Source organism: Thalassophryne amazonica, chromosome 2 (assembly GCF_902500255.1).
Source record: "Thalassophryne amazonica chromosome 2, fThaAma1.1, whole genome shotgun sequence".
Classification (NCBI taxonomy): Eukaryota; Metazoa; Chordata; class Actinopteri; order Batrachoidiformes; family Batrachoididae; genus Thalassophryne; species Thalassophryne amazonica.
The window spans coordinates 143,686,023-143,701,311 of NC_047104.1; the positions used below are offsets into that span (position 1 = coordinate 143,686,023).

The 15,289-nt window shown below is 42.7% G+C and overlaps 1 protein-coding gene across 3 annotated transcripts in view; it reads right to left on the reverse strand.

Annotated features, from left to right (window-relative positions):
• Positions 1-15,289, reverse strand: part of lrp4 (low density lipoprotein receptor-related protein 4) — a 353,204-nt gene that overhangs the window by 88,584 nt on the left and 249,331 nt on the right. Inside the window, exons 2-3 of one of the 3 annotated variants that reach the window (XM_034195495.1) lie at positions 10,548-10,664; positions 7,221-7,347 (exon numbers count right to left, since the gene is read on the reverse strand). The exons of the other annotated variants lie outside the window; for them this stretch is intronic. The gene's annotated coding sequence lies outside the window, so the exon portion shown is untranslated. The remainder of the gene's footprint in view (positions 1-7,220; positions 7,348-10,547; positions 10,665-15,289) is intronic. 3 annotated transcript variants of the gene reach the window in all.

The window sequence follows — 15,289 nt, forward strand, 5'->3', positions numbered from 1 at the left end:
GGGTTGACACAGGATATTGTGGCGGAATTTAAACCACGAGTACAATCAGTTTCGCCTCAACCTAGGTTTTTTTAGTTCAATGCGGAATCGGCGATATTCATTTAGGCGATCCCATGATTGGGATGAACGGGGTAGGCCTATTTGTTATCGTTGTAGGAAAGCAGGACATCGCTCGGTATTGTGTAGCTACAGTTGAGCCAGCTTTAAACTAGTAGACCCTGCTGCTGAGGTCCGAGCTGCGGGGTTTGCTGCTACACCACCACTGACCAGGGCCTCTGATACTCTTGTTGGCCAATGTCCTATCATAGAGTTGACTATTGAGGGAGTTCGTTTGAGTGGTCTTTTGGATACAGGTTCACAAGTTACATTAATGGCAGAGAGCCTGTTTAATACATATTTTGTACAAACTAAGCTTGGGCAGGCTCCTACGTGGTTTCGATTAAGTGCTGTTAACGGGTTAGAAATAACCTATGTTGGTTATGCTGTATTAGATTTAGAGGTTGAGGGTATCACGATCCCGGGTCGGGGAGTGGTAATTGTCAAAGATGAGAAGTGCCTGAATCCCTTGATTGTCGGAATGAATGTTATTGGAGCCTGTTGGGATACTTTGTTTAAATGTTCTAGGGAATCTGCTTTCCCACAGGCCTTTAAAAAACAGAAGGCCTGGAGGGATGCGTTTGCTGTCTGTCGTGGTGTGGGGTTCTTCAGTAGAGGATGGCCTGGTGGGGTATGTGAGGTTAGCCTGTAAACACAGTATTTCTGTCCCACCAAGGAGTGAGTTGATGGTGTGGGGTCGTACTAAAATGGGACCGAGGGGGGCGGATTATGGTGCTTTGATGGAGGCTATGCCTGGTTCTGGGGTTGTGGGTGTGGCAAGGGCCCTGGTGGAAGTTAAGAGGGGAAGAGTCCCGGTCCGTGTGTGTAACCCACATCCGTATAGTGTTTCTATAGGCCGTTTTTACAAACTAGGTCGGCTTTATTGTATTGAGGATTCTGATGTGTGTGGCTCTAATGATGTGACTCTGTCACTTGGGGAGGATGGTGTTGTTCAGGTCTCGTTAGTGGATGCTGCAGTTACTGGGGTTAGTCTAGAATTGCTTGCAGCGGGTGGTATGGTCGAGAATTGTTCAGATTTGTCTGAGCAACAGCAAGGAGAATTGCAGGTTCTGCTGCAAAAATGGGAGAAGGTGTTGCCCATCATGAAGAGGATTTCGGGCGGACAAATGTGGTGCAGCATAGAATCCCTACGGGGGATGCTGCTCCTATTCGGGAGAGATACCGTCCGATTCCACCTATGTTATATAAAGAGGTGAAGACTCTCCTCTCAGGTATGCTCGATAGGGGAGTGATAAGGGAGAGCAGCAGTCCTTGGGCTGCCCCTATAGTTCTTGTGCGTAAAAGGATGGTAGTTGGCGTTTTGTGTAGATTATAGGAAGTTGAATGCAGTTACGCACAAGGACGCATTCCCCTTGCCTCGTATCGAAGAGACATTGACTGGCCTTAGTCAGTCAGAATGGTTCTCGACCTTGGACCTTGCCAGTGGCTACTGGCAGGTTGAAATGCATCCCGATGATCGGGAAAAGACTGCTTTTACCACTCCGCTGGTCTTATATGAGTTTGAGCGAATGCCTTTTGGACTGTGTAATGCGCTGCAACTTTCAACGGTTGATGCAGCAGTGTTTAAATGGACAGATGGTGGAATCGTTATGGTGTATTTGGATGACATCATTATATATTCTCTAATTTTTCCTCCCATCTTCAGCACCTGGATCGGGTGTTGAGCGGTTGTGGCGTTATGGTTTGAAATTGCGCCCAGACAAGTGTAGGCTGTTGCAGCGAGAGGTAACATTCCTGGGACATGTGGTGGATCGATATGGGGTGAGACCTGATCCGGAAAAGTTCGTGCTGTTCTGGATTGGCCTGTTCCGACTACTATTAAGTAGGTCAGGGCATTTTTAGGGTTAGCTGGATACTATAGGTGATTTGTTGCGGGGTTTGCTAAATTAGCTCGGCCCCTGAATAGGCTTTTGACAGGTATTCCTGTGGATAAGAAGTCACAGTCCAAGAAGGTAAATTGGACTACGGCGTGTCAAGCCTCGTTTGATGTCCTTAAAAAGGCTTTAACGCAGGCTCCTGTTCTGGCATATGCTCATTATGATAAGCCTTTTATCTTGTATACTGATGCTAGTAACCAGGGACTTGGTGCTGTTTTGTCTCAGGTTCAGGATGGCCAGGAACGTGTTGCAGCGTATGCTAGTAGGAGTTTGCCATGAGGAGTATCGTCAGATTGTATGTCCGGGTTGCCGTTGTGAGGAAGTTTGGCAGAAGATTCACGAGGCTGGGGCTCACCTCGGCGTGGATAAGATCCTTGTTCAGCTTCGCCAAAAGTTTTATTGGCCTGATATGGAAAGGGAGGTACGGGCATTTCATGAGAAGTGTGTTGTGTGTAGTCTCCAAAAGAGCCGTGTTGAGTCCAGAGCCCCACTCAATTCAATTGGAGCCACCTACCCATTGGAGGTTATTGGGTTGGATTTTTTAACCCTTGGCCGACCAACAGATACATATCAAAATTTTTTGGTTGCACCTGATCAATTTACCCGTTTTGCATGGGCAGTTCCCACTTTAGATCAGTCTGCACAAATGACGGTTTAAAATGCTTTGGTGGTCCGAATTTTGAGTCGTCTTTAATGCAGCAACTCTGTGAGTTGTATGGGATAGGTAAAAGCAGGACAACATCGTATCACCCCGCGGGTAATGGTGGTGTAGAGCGTTTCAATCAAACGTTGTTGAATATGCTCCGTTCATTGGAAGAGGAGAGACAGCGTAGTTGGCAAAATTACATTCCAGAGTTGGTTCATGCTTATAATAATACAGTGCATAGTGCGACGGGTTATGCCCCTTCGTTTTGATGTTTGGCAGACATTTACGACTTCCTGTGGATGTGGGTCTTGGGTTAAGTTCTGAGCAGTTATCGTTTGATTTGACAGGGTGGGTGAAAGATCATCACTGCAAACTGCATTGGCCTACAATATTGCACATCAGAAAGCAGCTACTGTGGCCTCTCAGCGTAAATGTCAATTTGATAAAAATGCTAAAGCCTTGCCTCTGGTACCTGGGTAGCGTGTGTGGATACGGAATAGACGTCGTGAGGGGAGGGGTAAGTTAAGTACCTGGTAGGACCCTGAACCCTATGTAATTTTGGACTGTGTAGGGAATACTGGGGTTGTATATAGAGTGTGTCCAGAGAAAGGGGGGCGCGAGCAGACTGTGCACAGGAATGCTTTAAAAGTGTGCATCGCACCCCAGGTTGAGCCTGGGTCACCGGCTAGAGGATGGACCCCCCAGGTTTCGGGATATGAAATTCCTGTTTTGGTATGGGTTCTTCCCAGCTGTACCTGAGCAGCAGCCGTTGGATGCCCCCCAGGATGTGCCTCGTTGCTCCACTCGTGTAAATTTTGGCCGACCGCCAGCCCGTTATCCTGATTAGTCTCTTGTGTGTGTTGCAGGGACTGGCAACGATAAAGTGTGGGGGGACGTAATCCAGCCTTGGGGGGAATTTCTTTTGTTGGTTGGATTTTGGAGTTTGGCTCCTTAGTGGTTGTTATGGTAACCTCAGGCGCACGTGACCTCTCTTGGATAATTGCAATCAGTTTACCTGGAGTGGGTGTGTGAGGTGGTGGATAAGAGGGGCTCTGTAGTGTGAGGTAAGGAGAAGCACTCTATGGAGAGAAAAGGATCCGGCGGTGGGAGGTGTAAAGAGCAGCCGGTATAAGTAGTGACTGGACAATAGGAGTTGTATTGACATTGACGTCACGAGTTCCAGCTGAATGCTCGTACCGGAGAAAACACCACAACACGGATTATATGTGGCGGCAGGGGAGAACCCTGCCGTGTCTGTAAGTACTCTTTATGTGTTTGTGAAGTGGTGTTTCCAACAAAAAGTGGAGTTTCCTCGGGGGAGGACAGTGGTCGTGCGCTCGTTGGCCTGGGTGTGTGTGTGTATGTTAGGTGCACGGGAGGAGAAGTGACGGAGAGGAACGCCAGGAGGAGGGACGAGTGACGCGGAGGGCGTTGCATGCAGTAGCCGGGGAGGAACCCTGCTTCGCATGAAAGACTACGTTGTGCCACGTCGGAGGAAAAGAGGACACGCCCCCTAAGCTGATAGTTGGGAAGACGTTTGCGGATTGGCGGACGCTTGGTTGGACCTGGACTGGCTGTTCCCGCCTATTGACTGCATGGTTTTTGTGCTGGAGGTTTTGTATTTTAGTTAGAGTTGAGATTTGTATTTTAATTTTTTTCTTTTTTTAGTGTTTACAAGATAGTAATAAATTATTAATTTATGGTTTGCCTTGTTTGGTCACTTCAGCTCTTATTGGTAATAATCAGTTAAATTGGCCACTCGGTGTTTTAAATCCATTTGTCAAAAATCATAATATTTTACAAAAACCCTCATTACACCAGTATTGGTTGGACTGTTTCTCTCCGATTGTTCTGTCTGAGGTTATTTTCATTAGTTACTTCCTCCAAACCATCAACATGTCTATTAGACCCCATTCCTACCAGGCTGCTCAGGAAGCCCTACCATTAATTAATGCTTCCATCTTAAATATGATCAATCTATCTTTATTAGTTGGCTATGTACCAAGGCTTTTAAGGTGGCAGTATTAAACCATTACTTAAAAGCCATCACTTGACCCAGCTATCTTAGCTAATTACAGGCCAATCTCCAACCTTCCTTTTCTCTCAAAAATTCTTGAAAGGGTAGTTGTAAAACAGCTAACTGATCATCTGCAGAGGATGGTCTATTTGAAGAGTTTCAGTCAGGTTTCAGAATTCATTATAGTACAGAAACAGCATTAGTGAAGGTTACAAATGATCTTCTTATGGCCTCAGACAGTGAACTCATCTCTGTGCTTGTTCTGTTAGACCTCAGTGCTGCTTTTGATACTGTTGACCATAAAATTGTATTACAGAGATTAGAGCATGCCATAGGTATTAAAGGCACTGCGCTGCGGTGGTTTGAATCATATTTATCTAATAGATTACAATTTGTTCATGTAAATGGGGAATCTTCTTCACAGACTAAGTTAATTATGGAGTTCCACAAGGTTCTGTGCTAGGACCAATTTATTCACTTTATACATGCTTCCCTTAGGCAGTATTAGTAGACAGCATTGCTTAAATTTTCACTGTTACGCAGATGATACCCAGCTTTATCTATCCATGAAGCCAGAGGACACACACCAATTAGCTAAACTGCAGGATTGTTTTACAGACATAAAGACATGGATGACCTCTAATTTCCTGCTTTTAAACTCAGATAAACCTGAAGTATTGTACTTGGCCCCACAAATCTTAGAAATGTGGTGTCTAACCAGATCTTATTCTGGATGGCATTACCTGACCTCTAGTAATACTGTGAGAAATCTTGGAGTCATTTTTGATCAGGATATGTCATTCAATACGCATATTAAACAAATATGTAGGACTGCTTTTTTGCATTTGCGCAATATCTCTAAAATTAGAAAGGTCTTGTTTCAGGGTGATGCTGAAAAAACTAATTCATGCATTTATTTCCTCTAGGCTGGACTATTGTAATTCATTATTATCAGGTTGTCCTAAAACTTCCTGAAAGCCTTCAGTTAATTCAAAATTCTGCAGCTAGAGTACTGACAGGGACTAGAAGGAGAGAGCATATCTCACCCATATTGGCCTCTCTTCATTGGCTTCCTGTTAATTCTGGAATAGAATTTAAAATGCTTCTTCTTACTTATAAGGTTTTGAATAATCAGTCCCATCTTATCTTAGGGACCTCATAGTACCATATCACCCCAATACAGCGCTTCGCTCTCAGACTGCAGGCTTACTTGTAGTTCCTAGGGTTTGTAAGAGTAGAACGGGAGGCAGAGCCTCAGCTTTCAGGCCTCCTCCCCTCTTTTCTTTTTATTCACCTCTTTTTGCTCTGTATGCACCACTCTGCTTTTAATCATTGGTGATTGATCTCTGCTCTCTTCCACTGCATGTCTTTTTCCTGATTCTCTCCCCCTCAGCCCCAACCAGTCCCAGCAGAAGACTGCCCCTCCCCTGAGCCTGGTTCTGCTGGAGGTTTCTTCCTGTTAAAAGGGAGTTTTTCCTTCCCACTGTCGCCAAGTGCTTGCTCACAGGGGGTTGTTTTGACCGTTGGGGTTTTTCTGTAATTATTGTAGGCTTTGCCTTACAATATAAAGTGCCTTGGGGCAACTGTTTGTTGTGATTTGGCGTTATATAATAAAATTGATTGATTTGATTTATCTCTGATCCAGAGAAATCTATCCAGAGCTCATGGCAACTATTAAGTTATTTTCATCACTATCTGGCTATAAATAAACTTGATAAATCAATGGCACTACCTCTTGGTTAGATGGCGGTCTTCCCTCTTTACCTAATTTTCCATTTACATGGTCTATTTCAGGTTTAACATACTGGGAATTTTTCTTTCCCAATGCATAGAAACTACTCTTAAAGTGAATCTTCAGAATGTGTGTAAAAATATTAAAAGTGACCTTCTCAGGTGGAGGGATTTGCCAATATCATGGATGGGCAGAATCAACCTGTTAAAAATGAACGTAATTCCAAGACTTTTGTAACCCATTGCAAATGTTACCTGTTATTTGTCAAGAACAAAAGCTAAAAAGATTGAGAGAGACTTGAGTAGTTATCTGGAAGGATAAGAAGTCCAGATTAAGGATGAGTGTTTTACAATGTCCAAGAGACAGAGGGGTTGGGTTTTCCTAACATTCTTCTGTACAACTGGGCTTGTCAAGGCAGGGTCACTAAAGCCATTTTTGCATAAGGCACACTGGCCTGCTGTCATATCATGAGTACGGTCTGTACCAATGATTTCACATTCAGCCGCACACTTGAGAAATGTACACACACTCACAGGTGCTTTGGTTCTCTGTAGGTTAGGTGTGGTCCTATTTTGGCTGAGGATATAAAAGAAAAAAAAATTTCATTTGAGTGAAATTTGCTGTTTAACATAGCATTGCTATGTTAAACCTTAAAAGATGCCAACTTGCCCCAAAACTGGAGGTTCCCTGGTCCTTACCTGTATCTAGTATCAGAACACAAAATCTCAGAGCCTGACTATGCAGTAGTTGTCATGGAGTTACTTCTGGAAATTTTGCAGAGCCACTCACTGAGTGACTCTGTGACACATGGGTGAGCAAAGATGAGCTTACAGCAGTCCGACTCGTCTGACCGTCTCCACAGTCGTCATCTCCATCACAGTGGTAGATGTCCAGGATACACGGCCATATGCACACTGGAACTCTTCCACACTGCAGGTGGCCGTCATCACATCAGACGCTGCCACAGAGACATTTTCGATTTGTACATTCATTGATCTGCCAGCAGCCCTACTGAGAGTTTGGTTTTCTGATATATGAAAAGTGTATTTACAGATACAGCTGAGTCAAAAAGTGTTTAACAGTCCGGATTGGAGATTGGAGGCCTTGCTGCTGCGAGAAGCATATGGTTTGTGTTTGCTTCACACTCACATGAGTCTACAGTAAAAAACTGGTTTGGGTGCTGGAGTGGTAACCTTGACAAATATGGTAATTTGTATAAATCCAAGACGACCACACATAGGTTCAAGTATGATACCTCTTTTCCACTCAATTATAACGGAAGAATTTCATTTCTGGGGTTAATTTTTATGGTTGGTCAATTTCAGGGTTAAAAGTCAAGTTCAAGGTCATGTTCAACACTCATAGCATATGATACGTTTCTTCTGTTGAAATCCTCAATCTGGCAACTGGGAGATAGTTGTCTCTCAATCTTATATGAGGTCTATTAGAAAAGTATCAAAACCTTTTTATTTTTTTCAAAAACCTGATGGACTTAAATCACGTGTGCTTGCATGAACTTGAACCTTCGTGCGCATGCGTGAATTTTTTCACACCTGTCGATTGTGTCATTTGCTGGCAAGCAGTCTTTGTGTGAGGACGTGTGTTGTGCTCTCCGCGGATTTTCATTGCAAGGAAAATGACGGTACGACTGGAGCAGTGCAACTGTATCAAATTTTGCCAGAAACTGGGCGCCAGCCAGGTGGAAACCATTTGGAAGATTCAGACGGCTTTCGGTGACGATGCTAGGGGCGTCACACAGATTAAGGAGTGGTACAACCGGTTTAAAGACGTCCGCACAACGGTGGAGAGCGCGCCATGCTCCGGTCAGCCATCAACATGCTGAAACGACCAGATCATTTCCAAAGTGAACGCTGTGGTGATGCGGGACCGTCGTGTGACTGTCCGAGAAATTGCAGAAGAGGTGGACATCAGCACTTCTTCGGATTTGGCCATGAAAAGAGTGACGCCAAAATTCATGCCGAAGCTGCTGACGGCGGAGCACAAGAAACTTTGTGTTGAAGTCTCACAGGACATGCTGTGACATGCCCACCTCTTCCACAATTTCTCGGATAGTCACACGACCGAAAACCGTCTGAATCTTCTGAATGGTTTCCACCTGGCTGTCGCCCAGTTTCTGGCAAAATTTGATGAAAATCCGAGGACAGCACTACACACGACCTCACACAAAGGCTGCTTACCAGCAACTGACGCAATCGACAGGCGTGAAAAATTCACGCATGCGCACGAAGGTTCAAGGTTGGCTCATGCAAGCACACGTGATTGAAATCCATCAGGTTTTTGAAAAAAAAATAATAATAAGGTCCGATACTTTTCTAACAGACCTCGTATATTTCACTTTCAGGACTGGCTGACGTGGGAACGTGTATTCTCCCAGTGGTGGGAAAAGAAAACTTTCAACACAGGCAGGATGCAGAACTTCCTGCCACTTCCTAAGCCCCTGGAGTTGGGGAACTGTCACAGAAGAAAGTGGGGAAAGAAGGTGGCCTATGACTTAGATCTACCATGCTCACACTGTTGACCATTGGGACACAGAGACAAATGAGACTAGCTAACATTTTTAAGTGTGACCTCTGCCCAGTGCCCTCTCACTGACTGAGTATGGCTGCTTAAGGAAAGGCAGCAAAACATCGGTGGCTCATAACCGTGTGTGTAGATCCTACATCTGCAGGCACCTGAATTCTCTATTACTGATATGAGCCAACTCCTTTACCACAAAGTTTCGCCATTCAAAGGCAATGTCACGGAGACCATCAAGAGAAGATTGTCTGTAATCCCAGTGAGAAGGTATACTAGTCTTTAACAAGTACGACAGTGTTTCTGCTACAGACCATGAGCATGTGGCACTTGCTGGTCTTGGTTCCCTCAACTATGTTACAGTCAACACACCACTGCCCAGTCGAGAAGCCACTACGAAGTTGCAACTTTCGACAAGTTGCAATTGTCGAAAGTGCTGAGTACAACTTGGCACCATCGACAAGGACAAGGGCTGAGCAAAACTGTGATGTAAAAAAGTGATGTGATCATGTCACATTGCTGTTTATTCAGTGTAAAGCAGTACAAAGAAAACTGTACTATAATGCAAAACCAACAGACATTACAATATAAGACATTAACAACTTTGTTCATGCAATAACATTCAAAGCATCTGATTGAGAGAAATCTCTGTACTTTTGTCTATGTGTGTTTGTTACTGAATGAAATATGGCAGAAACACTGCCTTTTGGATAATGAACCAACCAAAAAAAAACAAAAAAAACCTTTGGTTACATGAATCAGAATGATGCTCCACAGTTAGACTTTTACACGATGAGATACACAACTTCTGATTCTTTCACAAAAAAAACATTTCTTACTCACTTACTGATTATCATTATTATAAATGCAACAGCCTTAAAAATTGTTACTGAATTGCTTGACCTAGAGGAAAGCAATCAACAACTCTTTCAAAAATAAAATGTTCAAGTGACGCTTCAGGTAAGAATTCCAAACATTCTGTGATTTCATTTCTTAAATATGAGGATTTGGTGCATCTAAGGGTTTTATACTGTAGTGGATCAGCTTGGGGGTGGACAAAAATCAGAGTCCTCCATGTGGCCAATGTACTAACCGTTACCAAAACAACTGCTAAACAACAGCTGGCATGGATTGGTCATACCCTCCACATGCCTGATACTCAACTCTCAAACAACTACTTTGAGTTTGGGACAGGACCCCATGCCAGGAGGTTAAAAACAGACATACAAAGAAAATATCAAGGCCAAAATCAAAAACACTGACATCAACTTGGGAACAAACAATATTGATTGAACGCTGTGGTGCACTACAACCACAAGTTCCACTGTGCTGTTGATACCCTTCCCAACACTGCCCAAAAAGACCTACTCAAGTTCTACAAGAACCCAGAAGGAGGACAATTATATTTGACCTAGAGGTACTTTCAATAAATTTCGCTCAATCTATCAAACACTCCCACCCCCCAAAAAAATACATAAAAAACACTGAGCCTATTGATTTTTAGGGGATAGAAAACAGTGACCAAGTGCAAGTACAGCTATGTGGAAATGAAATGTATTGTGGCGATGGCTTGACTATCCCTTAAATTCATCTTTAGAAACAGAAATAACACTTGAAACTTACGACAGTTTTCCTCGTCTGATCCATCCTTGCAGTCTGTGTCTCCGTCACAGTACCAGTGTTCTGCAATGCAACTGCCGTCTGTGCAGCGGAACTCCTTGTCTGAACATTTACGCATATCTGCAATGAAAAATAAACAATTTACATACATATGCATACATACAAACACATTATGGTACCTCAAGACAGAATATTTAAGGGGGAAAAATATTTACCTCCCAGCGCTGGGAGATATGAGAAAACAAGGTGAAATGAACTTAGGCTAAGGTAAGTTTATTCACGAGGTACTGTACTGTTTGTATTTAAGCTTAGTGTTTAGTTGATGTAATTTTTTTTTTCGCATCAGGAAATTGCAACAGGTACTGCAGTTGATCTTCATCTTTTGTATGCTTGACATTGAAATGTTGGATAAGAGCAACACCTCTTCCTGTGCAGTGATTTACAACACTGAGGCTTGGAGAGTGAGCTTTGGCCTGTAGGAAATGGCCACCATCAAGCCAAGTCTTTGGCTCCTCTTCCAACTTTTCAAAGTCAAGGTTCAAAATGTCCAATACTTTCTATGAGTTTGTTGTTGCCAGAGATTCCACTAATAAATTTTCATCAAAATTCATGAGACATTTTTGGACAATCCTCCTCTCTGGTGTCGTCTTGCATGGCATTTTCATTTTTCTTAATTTCAATGGGCAGAGAAGGGTCAAAAACAACCAGAACACCAACTCCTCAGAAAGGTACCACAAGTGGCCTATGAACTTTGTAAATGCAGCTTTGCTGATTTTAGGATGACACTTTTTGAGGGTTCTTAGCAAGCAAAAGTCACTGAAGGGAGCAGATGATGCAGTGGTGCTGTAAGTGGTGCTTTCATGTAAACGGTAACAGCAAAGATGCTTACATCACAAAGGCACCTGAGTTCATGTGCCGTCAGATTTACAATCTTGATCATGAAAATATTTTAATGATATAGATCATTTTAGCCATCCACCTTGCATGATTTATTGCAACAGGGTGTTAGAATTTTCAAGGAATTGACTAATAGCTCCACACTACCCAGTACTAAAATTCAAATTTTATGTGTAGAGTATATTTTACTAATTAGAACTCAATGAAAGGTTGGGAGCAGTAAAATTCTGAATTTTTTATTTTTTTTAATTGAAACACCCTAATACATATGCTACCAGTCAAACTGTTGACTGTAACTTTTATACATATATGTATAAAAGTCATGACTTTACCTCTAATTACAATTTTTTCCTGTTAAACGACATTTTTCATTTACAGTCAATATTAAGTTACCACTTATGTGATGTTATAACATGTTCATGAACTTATTATATGTACATTCCCAACATTGAAATTAAATGGCATTCATGTCATACCCAGTTTTATCTTCAACATAAATTCACTGTTTATGTGCTGATTATTAGCTTAGTTTATCAACCTCGCCCATGTGGTCATGGAGACAGTAACTGGTCTTTACTATCCTAGAGGTGTTTCTCAGAGTGTCCTAGTTTCCGTAAGAATTTCGAACAGAATAAGAATGTCAATGACAAAGGACCAAAAATTAGCTGCTCACAGTACTTAAAACACTATTAAAGATCTGTACATGATAACTCTCTGATGCACAAGCTTCTCTAAAAATGTAACTATTCATCACAGGGACATAAATGAATGAACACCTGGAGTTAGGCTATATCTCATTCTGACTCTGACCTGCTCATTTCACAGGCAGAACCTCTCTTTGGGAACGCTCTGGAGCTGCCACAGCAGGCATTCTTACAGCAGCTCCCAATTCACATCACTACTCCATAATTTTCTTATGCATGGAATGCTGTTAGCGAACATTATTATAATCAGCTGAGGTGACTAACCTTTGTACAAAACACTGCAATGTCACAACTTGGAATAAACTTCTTGGAAGTTTTTTTTTTTTTTAGTTTACACAGAAAAACAATTATTATTATATTATTATTATTATACTAAAACGGCACCGCTCTCGCAGAAGGGAAGGGAGGTGACGTGAGCTGAAGCCGGAGTGGGAGTGTGTGATGGGGGGGGGGGGAGGGAATGGACAATGCTTCAGTCCTATGAAAAACAGTTTATTGTCTTTGTGGGTTGAGATAAGAAAAAAAGGAGCCAAATAATCACCAAGGCCAGAAGACATTCCTCTGGAGGAAAACAGTTGGGCAATTTGTTCTTCAGGCTTGATAAGCCTGCCGTGTTGTGGTTTGAGGAGTGAAAAACACATTTTACAGTTCCACTTGAACAAACCAAATCCCAATTATGAATTAAGAATATTCATAATTATGAATTAAGAATATTCCCCAGCCTCCAAAATCTTCAACTTCATCTTCAAGGCATGCATCTGCTCCAAGATGTCATCCAATTTGCCTCTGAGTTCAAGAGTCATCGCAGTCTGAGAATGCACTGCCTTGCCCACCTCGTTAATCATGACGGACAAGCGAGGAGCCGTGGTTCTTGATGCTGCCGTCTTGCCAATTTTCCGATAGATCAGGACAGCACATAAGCCAGAAAGTGCCAGCCCTGCTATCATAAGACCAAATATGAATAAATCCTCGACGTCCTCAACGGAGAAAGGCGCCAAGCATGCAATACGCCAAGAACCCCAGGAGTCGAGAACACAGCCCGCAGGATACGTTCCATCTGGGCAGGTAGGATCCCCCCGTCCTGACCTTCTTGTAGAAAAGATGGTGTCAATAGCGTTCGGAGACCAGCTGATCAATTCCATGGTTAATCCAATAACAGTCCAATAGAACCAGTATCCAATATAATGAGGAATTCACAGTCTGGTGAAGTAGGGACTTGAAGGTTAAAGCAGAGAGCAGAGATAAGGGAGAGTGGAGGAGATGTGACCACCCTCGTCGGAGTCCCAAGCTGATCTGTCAGGTCAACTATACGACCAGACTGATTGTTTGATGCAAACAGACCTATCGTCAGTACAATCTTCAGGGAGGTGATGGTTAAACAGTGGTTAAACAGTGGGCTTGAGACCAAGGATCCTTGGTTCCAACCCTCTCTGGACGGAAAATTACTAAGGGCCCTTGGGCAAGGTCCTTAAGCCCCAAGTTGCTCCTGGTGTGTAGTGAGCGTCTTGCATGGCAGCACTATGACATCAGTGTGAGTGTGTGAATGTGAGGCATTACTGTAAAGCGCTATATAAATGCAGTCCATTCAGCAGGGCTGTGAAATGAAAATTGTGAAATCCGAGGAAAATTTGCAGGGGGGGGGGGGGGGTTCCCCCAGGAGCCGGGGTCTAGGGCCCTGTGGGGTCCCAGAATTAAATTTTTATCTAATGATACTTTTTCAGCATCTCCTGGAAGAACAAATCTCAAAATTAGTGGATATTTAAATGATCCTATATTCAACCTTTTATTTGACCTGTCAATGATGATGTTGAAATAACAGAGTATGACATGAAAGTGGGACCTGGAAGGATTTTCCTTTTATATTGTAAACCAAATTATGCATTAACTCAGAACAATTAAACTACATGAAATTTATGAAGACTGAAAAGACTGTTACAGCATTTCAAAAACCACAGCTAAAGCTTGTAGAATATTTGGAAAATCATTGTAAAATATCAATAACATACCTTATAGTAAAAGGTCACTTATATTCTTGTGTAAATTCATGCAGCCTAAATCCATTCAAAGCCACAATGTCTTTTACAATGAAAGAAAGTCTAAATTAGTGAAAAAAGTCATAATTTTGTCTAAAATCCTGTTTGAACAGAAGAATGTTTTTTCCAGGGAGATAAAAATTCCTACCGTGTTTCCTGAGAGGGCACACTTCACTTTTCCTGTTTCTTTTATCTTTCAGGCGTGTTGATGAAGCCAGCGACAATTCCACAGATTCTTGTCCTTAAGACTTTTTCAAACAGTCTTTCTCGCCATCTTCTCTCTGTGCGACGTCGGTCCGTGACACAGACATGCTGCACAAATCTTCTTTTAAAAACTTGAAAGCTCTAAAAGTTTGGGATGTCCATATGCTAAGTTTCGCTTAAGCGCTGTACAGGAGCCACACAGCGTCGCCGCAGCAATCAACCAGTCCTGCTTTACGACAACTGTCGTAACAGCTACGCTTTGAGTGGCATTTTTCCTCTGCGAAACTCCGCGGATCCGAGAAAACTGATTTCTATCTGTAACACACAGATCAGTGTCCACGAACATATAAAGCTTACACAATGTCGTAAAAAAGAGAACGCTTTGCGATAAGCATTTTAAAAACTCAGTGATGATCACGATTAAAGAGTACATCACTAACACCCCACCCCCGAAGAAATCCGCAGAATCCCGCAGAGTTTTCACAGCCCTGATTCAGTGAAGATGTCATTTTGCACAGTGCTAACAACGTGCTGTAGTCTTGCTGATACACAAATTGTTGCTGAGCAGTCTGACTACAGGTAAAATGATCTGTCAAAAAATGGTGAATAACTGTACCATTTTAAGCAAAACAACAACAAAAAACCCTGAATTTACACAACAAATCCGCAGCTATACGTTTCTGCGAGAAGTTTTTCTTCCCTCTCCTCAGGCATGTTGCCCCAGTTGGGAAATGTCAATGGGCTTCATGTCACCACTGCAGACATGAAGCCAGGACACAGAGGCGAGCCTGACTCTTCATTATGAGAACGATGAGTGGAATTTCATTAACAAAAACCTGTAGGCAGACCAGTTTCCTGAGGGTTGCACTAAAATCAGTGCATCTTGTATACTCAGAGAGGATCAGAT